Raw genomic sequence first — 9,029 nt, 5'->3', positions numbered from 1 at the left:
CAAGAAAAAGAAAAGCAAACAACAACGAAAAACAAAATAAAAACTCTCACGCCAGCGAACAAACAATATCCCAACGAACAACAAAATCTTCAAAGAAGACCCCTTTAAAAGACCTTATAAAGTTTACTCCAAGAGAACATGAGCTCCAAAATAGAAAGAACTAGAACTTCCATCGTAGTCTCTTTCCCCTAAAAAATGCATCGATTACGATGATTCCAAAGACCCTAATAAACTACGAAAGGTACCAAGAACCAAATAATCCATTTAGAAGACAAGAAAGCTCTTCCTTATGACAGCCAAGACTCCAAAGCTGACTTACTGATCTGAGAAAACAACCCACAATACCGAACAAAGATAAGAAGTATGCACATATGTGGTGAGCCACACGACAATAAATAAGTGGTCCACCATTTTTGCCTGAAATCTACACATACAACACTGGTTCGACGAAATAAAACCCATTTTAATCAACTAGTCCATGGTAGGTAGTTTCCCCAAAGCCGTTGTCCAAAGAAAAGTCAAAATCTTCGGGGGTAAGATACACCCCAGATAAAAGACCAAGGAAAAGACGTAGCTATATTAGGAGTAATACCCCCATACAAAGACTTCATAGTAAATTTCTCATCCCTAGTACCTTCCCACACTCTTTGATCTTCCAAGGAACACTCCAAGCTATTACTCTCCAACAACGAAGTCAGCCTCCCAAGATTATCCACCTCCCAATCATTAAAAGATCTTCTAAACTCAAGATCCCAATTAGTCCCCCCATCAACAAAACTTATGAAACACGAGATAGCTTGATTCTTTTTCAGCAACAAAATAAAAAGATCTGGGAAAAAGTCCTTAAGTGGATCAATCCCACACCACAATCCTCCCAAAATCTCACCTTACTCCCCCTTCTCACCTTACATTTCACTTTTTTCTTCAAATAAGGAAGCCTTTTAAGGATACCTTTCCACACCCTACAACCCGTCGTCCTTTCAGTCGGATCACTCTTCCACCCATTCTCATTCACCCCATACTTGTCCACAATTACTTTCCTCCAAAAACTCTTTTCCTCCTTCCTAAACCTCCATAGACACTTCTCCAATAGAGTCGAGTTCATGTAACTAAAATTGCGAAAATCTAATCCCCAATTTTTCTTAGGCATGCATAATTTGTTCTAGCTCACCCAGTGATGCTTTCTTACGCCTTATTTACTGTGCCACAAAAAATCCCAACAGATTCTATCAAGTTGTACTTTCACATTCCTAGGAAAAGAGAACAACGAAAAAGTATGAATGGGAATACTAACCAAAACACTTTTGATGAGAGTAATCTTCCCCCCTTTGAATAAAAGCTTGGTTTTTTCCAAGTGCTCAGTTTCTTTCTCATCCTTTTAAGAATCGACTCCCAAATTTTCTTACTCGTGTAACCCATACCCAAATGAAGCCCCAAGTACGTGGATAACAAAATTTCCATCTAGAAATCTATCAAGGCCGTCGCCACCTCTACCTCCTTCTCATCTCCTACTCCAAACAACTTGCTTTTACGAAGATTAATCGGAATTCTAGAAATTGCCTCAAAACACCCTAGCAAACCACTTAAAAAACTCAATTGTCTTGGCGAATGGTCCAAAAAAATCAAGGTATCGTCCGCAAACTGAAGATGAGAAATCACATGCCCCTTTACTTTGTTTGAAAAATAAAAAAGCTCCCCTTCCACCACCGCCTTTGACAACATCCTGCCCAACAATTCCATAACTATCACAAACAGAAAAGGCGATAGTGGATCTCTTTGATGAAGACCTCTAAAACTTTTGAAAAAATCCGTTGGAGCTCCATTAACGATTCCATAACTATCGACTATAGTTGATAAAGTTCTTAGAATTAATATTTAACTGATTTAATCAATGATTAATCAAATAAATAATTAGATCATTGATTAAATTGGTGCTACTTGATCAACATCACTACTCTCATCTTCCAATGAATCCTTGGATCTGTTTTTCCTTGCCTTCCTCTTCTCATTTCTCTTTCAAATGTAGGCTTCCCGTACTATTTCAGACTATTTATCATTTCTCTTCTCAAGAATGCGCTTGCTTATATCCTCTAAACCAGTATTAAACGTTACCTCCATGTCCTGGTCTTCCTCCTCTCCATCTCCATCTGAACCATTCCCGCCTGTAAGAGAGAAAAATACTTATCCCGTTTATCAAGTTTTTTTTTCTTTTCAGAATGACCATCCACAACTTCATTACTTCCATCATTGTCACTTCCTCCATCATCAGAAGCTAAAAAATCTTTCAACTCCAACTCAGCCAGCTATAGCAGACATAGAAACATCAACAAAAAAGAAAATTGAGTATAGGAGCAGGAATCACGTGTGACAAACCTAAAAAAACATTGAAAGTTGGAGAGAAAGAAGGTATTTTTTTCTGCAATTGCCACAACAGAATGTGATAAAACTTTATAATTCATTATTGTTAGGGCTACTCGTAACAATTAATTTATATATAACATCTAGTAATCATATGATATAAGTTAGTAGTTAAACTGGCAAAAATACCAAATTATAATAGCAGCAAATGAAGGTTATTAAATTAATCAGGTTGAGGTCATCCAGCACCAACCAACAAGAATATTAAAATACATATGATCTTTTATCCTTCCCACTAACTGGATAAATTGAGATCATTAACTTTGATGTTGAAAGATTATTGGTTGGATTTGGGAGTTGGGAATGGATTCATAAATCAGTCAGCTTTGATTAGCCGATATCTATGACATTTATACTAGTACTCGTCTAAAGTGGTGTATAGCGTAGTTCTGTCAGGGCCTACGCTTGCTGCTGGAGCGCTACGACTTTTCATAACTGTGAGATGTTGTCTCTTGAAAGGAATCAAAGCTGAGTAATCAACACAATCATTTTAGAAAGTCAATTAGAATGGTCTTGACGCATGACATTTACCAATACTCTCAAAAAACTATGTTGATGAGGAGCGTAAGATTAATTCCTTTATCTAATAGTCAAGATTACATGGTCAAGTCCTCCCCTTAGTGAGCCCCGCATTACGAGGTCCCCTATCAATGGCCCCACCTCGTGGGTCATCCCCATCACAGGCATAGTCACCAAAGCCTCCGACTTATTGAAAAAGTTGTAATTAAATCATGACTTTTTCCTTCACTAATTTAATCATGGTTTTTTTAAAAAGATGTGACTAGTGAACTTCGTGATTAAATCATGAATGATGCATAAAATAATGAGGATGCAAATGAGAATGGCATTGATTTGATGTTTCTAATGTGTTCATGAATTCTAATTTCGACACATGATTATGGTCTTTTTTATATCTTGATTAGTATAAACCTTGAATATGTTTGTGAATCTGTGGTTACTTGTTGTGGATGGATGCAAAAATGATATCAACGTGGGCATTCTTGATTTATCATTCTAGTTTAATATGGGACTTGATGATTTAATATGAAAACATCTGCTAGTAGGAACGATAACATAGCCTAACCTAGCACGATTTTTTCGGACTTTTATCCGATGTTTCCCGATTTTACCAAATTTTCCCCTTGTCAACTTATCCCCAAACCCTGACTTCGTGACTATGATCATAGGGCCCCACCTTGCGTGTAACCCCACCCAACATGCAGAAGCTCCTGCATCGGGTTTGAATTGATATGTAGATGTGTATGCACACACTAAAAAAATGGCAAAATAGGTTTCACATTGCCAACCTCAATGGGCATAAAAATAGATGACGATAAGATGAAATTGCCTAGAAGGGGTGTCAATTAAGCACGTCAGCCCGGTCCGCCCGATAAAACAAGGGGTTGGGCTTTCATATTGAGCATGCGAAGGAAGGGTCGGGCTTAGTAATTTTGAGCCTGCTATATCTGAGTTGGGTTAGGGGCATACAATGTCTGGCCCACTACTTAATCTTATAAAAATATTTATAACATATTTAATTAGAATAATATTTTATAATAAAAGTAAAATATATCGTCTAATTACAATTTAGCTCTCATTTATAACCTTTAGAGGTTAATAATAAGACATTAATTTCAACTTCGATTGGATAGTCTTCAAGCATGTACAATAAAATTATTTGAAAAATATAATTTTTGCACTAAAAATATTGAACTTTAGTCATATTATTTGGCTCGAGCCTGTTACGATCGGGCTAAAGTTTAGTCGACTTAGGCCAGATGCTAGTATAGGGCTAATCTAGGTAGAGCCTCTTTAGGGTTGGGTTAGGGCTCAACCAAACGCAGTCCGAACTCGTCCACTGACACCCCTATGTCTAGATGCACACAAAACAATGGAAAAGGAATAGATGATAATAAGTTGATCATAATATATAAGCATTAAAACATGTTTTTTTCCAGCACGCACGTATGTATATATGTACATTTCATGTATACACCCTGAAACACGTTTTTGCATGTCTAGATTCATGTATACTATTTAGTGCAATGTAAACATGAACCAATGAAACATTAGACATCTTGTCAGGGCACATGTTATCTGTATAATTCTCAGTTTTCATGGGAATTCATAAATGCCTTGGAACTATTTGTTATCTTCCCTAAAAATTCAAGGGAAGACCGTACAACAACACATTTATTTGCAAAGGTAACTAAAATGGAAATATGGAAGTCATTCACCAACCTGATTAGCATTGAAATTCCGTTTCAATGTCTTTACACAAGGACAACAGTCCATGACAAGTAAAACTCCAAATCCCCTCTCTTCAAGTCATCTCCACTACCGCTCTCCAAAGTCAATAAAGGATATTTCCTTCTCTACTGATTTAGTACGCCCCCCTCATTAACATTAGGATTTCAACTAATAACTATAGAACACTAGATGATGACTACGGCTCTCTGAAGCAAGTGGTTCTTAAATCATCATCATCGTCAAAGTCTTATTGCAAAAATTTGGAGTCAGATAAAAGAATATTGTTCCTCCATTCCACTGTATCTTAGATAAATTTAACTTTTATTCATGGAGGACAAGGAGTCCTCAAAACTCAAGCCAACAACAATAAACTTCTCTTATCACTAACAAGGTTCCATTCCACCAAAAAAGGAAATCCTCGAAAGAAAACCCTCTAAATTTTATATTTTGGTTACGCCAAGAAAAAATAAACCCCAACATACAAAATATGTTCTCCTAAACGAATGCTCCTTCCCATCAAAGATTCTACTATTTCTTTCTTTCCACAGGGTGTCTAGCAAACAGCAAAAGGAACAAGGTTCTTAGAAATATCACTTTACCAAACATTAACCATTTTTTGTGTTTTAATCTTTCATTGGAGTGTGATAAATAATTTAAGAAATTTGGGTGTAATAAGTAAAAGTTGGGGTGCCAATAGTAACTCTCTAAATTTGATTATAGATTTTCAGCTTTTCCTTGATGGACTTCAACTTCAGTTTCAACACTTTCCTGGCCTACCCTCAAACGACAACTCATTCCACCAAGTGTGAATCAACTCCCCAAAATCTTGTTGCTCTAACCACATATTTTCAAATCTAAAGGGCATAGGATGGTTCCTTGGCACCCCAGCCACTAAGGATATAGGACAATGATCCGAGACAAGGGTCGGCCATTTGTCTTGGATTAGCCTTCCGAAATGTTCTTCCCAACACAACAAAAGGAGAAAGCGATCCAATCTAACAAGATTCAGGTTCTCCTGATTATTGGACCATTCTTATTTGCATTATCATTATTTTATGCATCATTCGCGATTTAATTGCGAAGTTCACAAGTCACGTATTATTTAAAAAAAATTGTGATTAACTCAGTGAAGGAAAAAAGTCACGATTTAATTACAATAAGTCGGAGGATGGGGATGACCCACAAGGTGGGGCCATTGATATGGGACTTTATGATGCGGGGCTCACTAAGGGGAGGGCTTGACCGGGTAATCTAGACTATTAGATGAAGGAATTAATCTTACGCTCCTCATTAGTCGTAGTTTTTGAAGAGTATTGATTAATGTTTGTGGAGGCCGATTTTGAGATAAATCAACCTCCATCACGATTTTCACATTTTATTCGTAAAATGGTAATAAAAACATAAAAAATGAAATAAAAGATAGATTTTTTACGTGGTTCGGCAAACGTGCCTACGTCCACGGGCTTGAGAAGCCGTTCCACTATCAAACTCGCGGTTACATGGCCTATTTCCATCCTTTTTGTCTCTACCTTCCTTTTTCCTTTTCCTTTTCAATGACCTCAAGACCTATTTATAGAAAAGCCTTAAAAGAGTTCTAACCCTTACTAGAATACAATTGACCAGATTACCCTTATTTAAATTAGTTATTACATTAAAAAGGAAAAGAACCTTTTTCAAATGATGCCACGTGTTTACCTCAGAATATGTGTTGATATTACAAATAGATGATCTGAATGATGAACGATTTAATTCATTTTGAATTATTCCTACTTTTCTCCAACTAAGACCCAAACCCATGGTTGGTTTGTAATCGAGTCACCGAGCTTACCCTTGTATCTCTGTACTTGACTCGAATCCCTAGGTGTCACGTGTCCTCCTTTGGTACCTAGCAAGAAATATCCTCCACAATATCCCCTCTTGGGGATTTGGACTTTTAGTCCGAGCGCTCGAGAATAAATGAATGGTACTATGTGACACGTGGTCTCGCATCCTATAAATTGTCATTTTCTGATTATTGACTGCGATTGGTGCCATCATAAACCCGATCTCCAAAGCCAATAGATATAACCCCTTACGGTCGGGTTTGGAATAGAAATCGATTAAACCCACTCCCAATGGTTGGACTTGCCTCCCTTACGAACCAGTCGTTACAAAAAGACAAAGACGAGTTAGCCCGACCCTCACTGACAGGACTTGATTCCCTTCACGGGCCAAGATTTTTGCTGTGTGCCGACCTTCTTACGGTCGGAATTTACTTCCCTCACAAGCCAGAACTTTCGTTTAATAATAGAAGAATCGACCGAAATCCCAAATCGGGCATGGATCCCGAAACGATCCAAGACTTAGATAAGTAATAGAATAATCAATCGAAGTCCCAAATCGGGCTCGGCTCCTATGACGGTGAAAGCGCCCTCGATCCACGGGGTACACGGATCCGCTTTTGACCCTTGAGGTTTGGGAGTCGCCACCTAGTTATTATGGTCTAGAAACCAAACTGACTCTAAAATGGATAAAAAAACTAATCTACTACAGAAAATCTGAATCCGGGGATCATGTTACGGGGTTGGAAGGTATTAGGCACCAACCCCGCCCGGCCGATGTCGGTCTCTACTTATCCCAAGTAAGACTACATTGCTAATGACCAAAGCCTAGATAAAAAAATAGAAAAATGTTACCTTCGATACGCAAAGGTTCTATTCCCTCAGATCTGGTGAAATTGCTCCTTGTACCGTACTCATTGCTTTGTTCTGTCTCCGGATCTGATTTCTGACCTCCGAGGCAAGGTATCTCCTTCTTGGATCTGGATGCTTTGAATTTATTATGGATTTTTGGGATGTTTTTAAAAGGTTTCTAGGTATTTTTTAGGCTAAAATCGAAGTAGGGGTGTTAGGTAAGAAGTTAGGGCTCCAAAATTAGGGTTTTGGGGAGGTTGTGGAGGCTTCTTCACCTACTTTTTCTAAGGTTTTTTCTTTGATACGAAAATAGGGTGTGGAGGCTCCTATTTATAAAATTTTTTAGGAGAATTAGGGTTTGATTAGATTTCTTTTAGGGTTTCAATTAGGGTTTAGACTTTGGTCTCATGAGATGGACTTAATCTTTAGGGTTTTAATTTAGGGTTTTGACTTTTAGTCTTATGAGATTGACTTGATTAGTTTAGATTAGGGTTTTGACTTTAGTCTCATGAGATTGACTTGATTAGTTTAGATTAGGGTTTTGACTTTAGTCTTATGAGATTGACTTTAATATTTTGACTTTAGTCTTTCTTGGTTGGCTTTTAATATCTTGACTTTAGTCTTTCTTGGTTGGCTTTTAATATCTTGACTTTAGACTTACTTGATTGACTTTAATGTTTCAATTTACGTTATTTAATGATTTATTTATTAATTTTGAAAATTTTAATTATTAAAGTTGTAAAATTATCGTTTTGCCCTCGGAGAGGATTTTTTACGTTTTAAGTCGTTTTTCAATGGTCCAGGATGTTTTGGAATCAGTTTTTCATAAGGAATTCAATGGGAATGTTGGTTTTTGTCATTTATGAAATTTTTTGTGTGAAATGGTCGTGAATTTTATGAGGGGTATTTTCATAATTTTGTCAAATTTTGTGAAAATTAGCGAAATGATTTATTTGATTTCGATTTGTTGTTTTATGTGTTTGAATGGGTTTTCCTAAGCGTAATGTAGGCTCTAGGGTTGTTTTGATGTTAGGGGTATTTTGGTAATTTGGACATTTTTAGTGATTTTTATCGTAAAGCTTCTTTTTGGTCTGCAAGATGATGATTTCTATGTTCCTGGGGTCGTATTTTCCTAGCGTAGCGTGATTTCTAAGTTTTGTCAGTTCGAGATACCTCATCCGGATTTCTGAAACATATCTGGTAACAAAATAAAGCATTGGAATAAACATCCATCATTGGGAACCGTTGCGATCGGGTTGACGAGTTGATTAATCAGGCGAGTACAAAAATGGGGTGTCTACAGACGGGCCAAGGCTTTGACAGAAGAACCGACCGAAATCGCAGATCGGGCTTGAATCCTAGAACGATCCAAGACTTTGATAAATAATAGAATAACCGATCGAAGTCCTAGATCTGGCTCGACTCCCAAGACGAGCCAAGGCTTTGACAGAAAAACCGACCGAAATCCCAGATCAGGCTTGGATCCCAGAACGATCCAAGACTTTGATAATTAATAGAATAACCGATCGAAGTCCTAGATCGGGCTCGACTCCCATAACGGACCAAAGCTTTCCGTTATACCAATCACTCGGTTGGGCTCGGCACCAGTGAAGGGCCAAGGCTTTCCGCTATACCAACCCCTCGGTTGGACTCGACATCAGTGAAGGGCCAAGGCTTTCTTTGTAGGTC

Source organism: Akebia trifoliata, chromosome 7 (genome assembly GCF_017979445.1).
Source record: "Akebia trifoliata isolate Shusen 1 chromosome 7, ASM1797944v1, whole genome shotgun sequence".
NCBI lineage: Eukaryota > Viridiplantae > Streptophyta > Magnoliopsida > Ranunculales > Lardizabalaceae > Akebia > Akebia trifoliata.
This window is presented reverse-complemented; position numbering follows the sequence as displayed.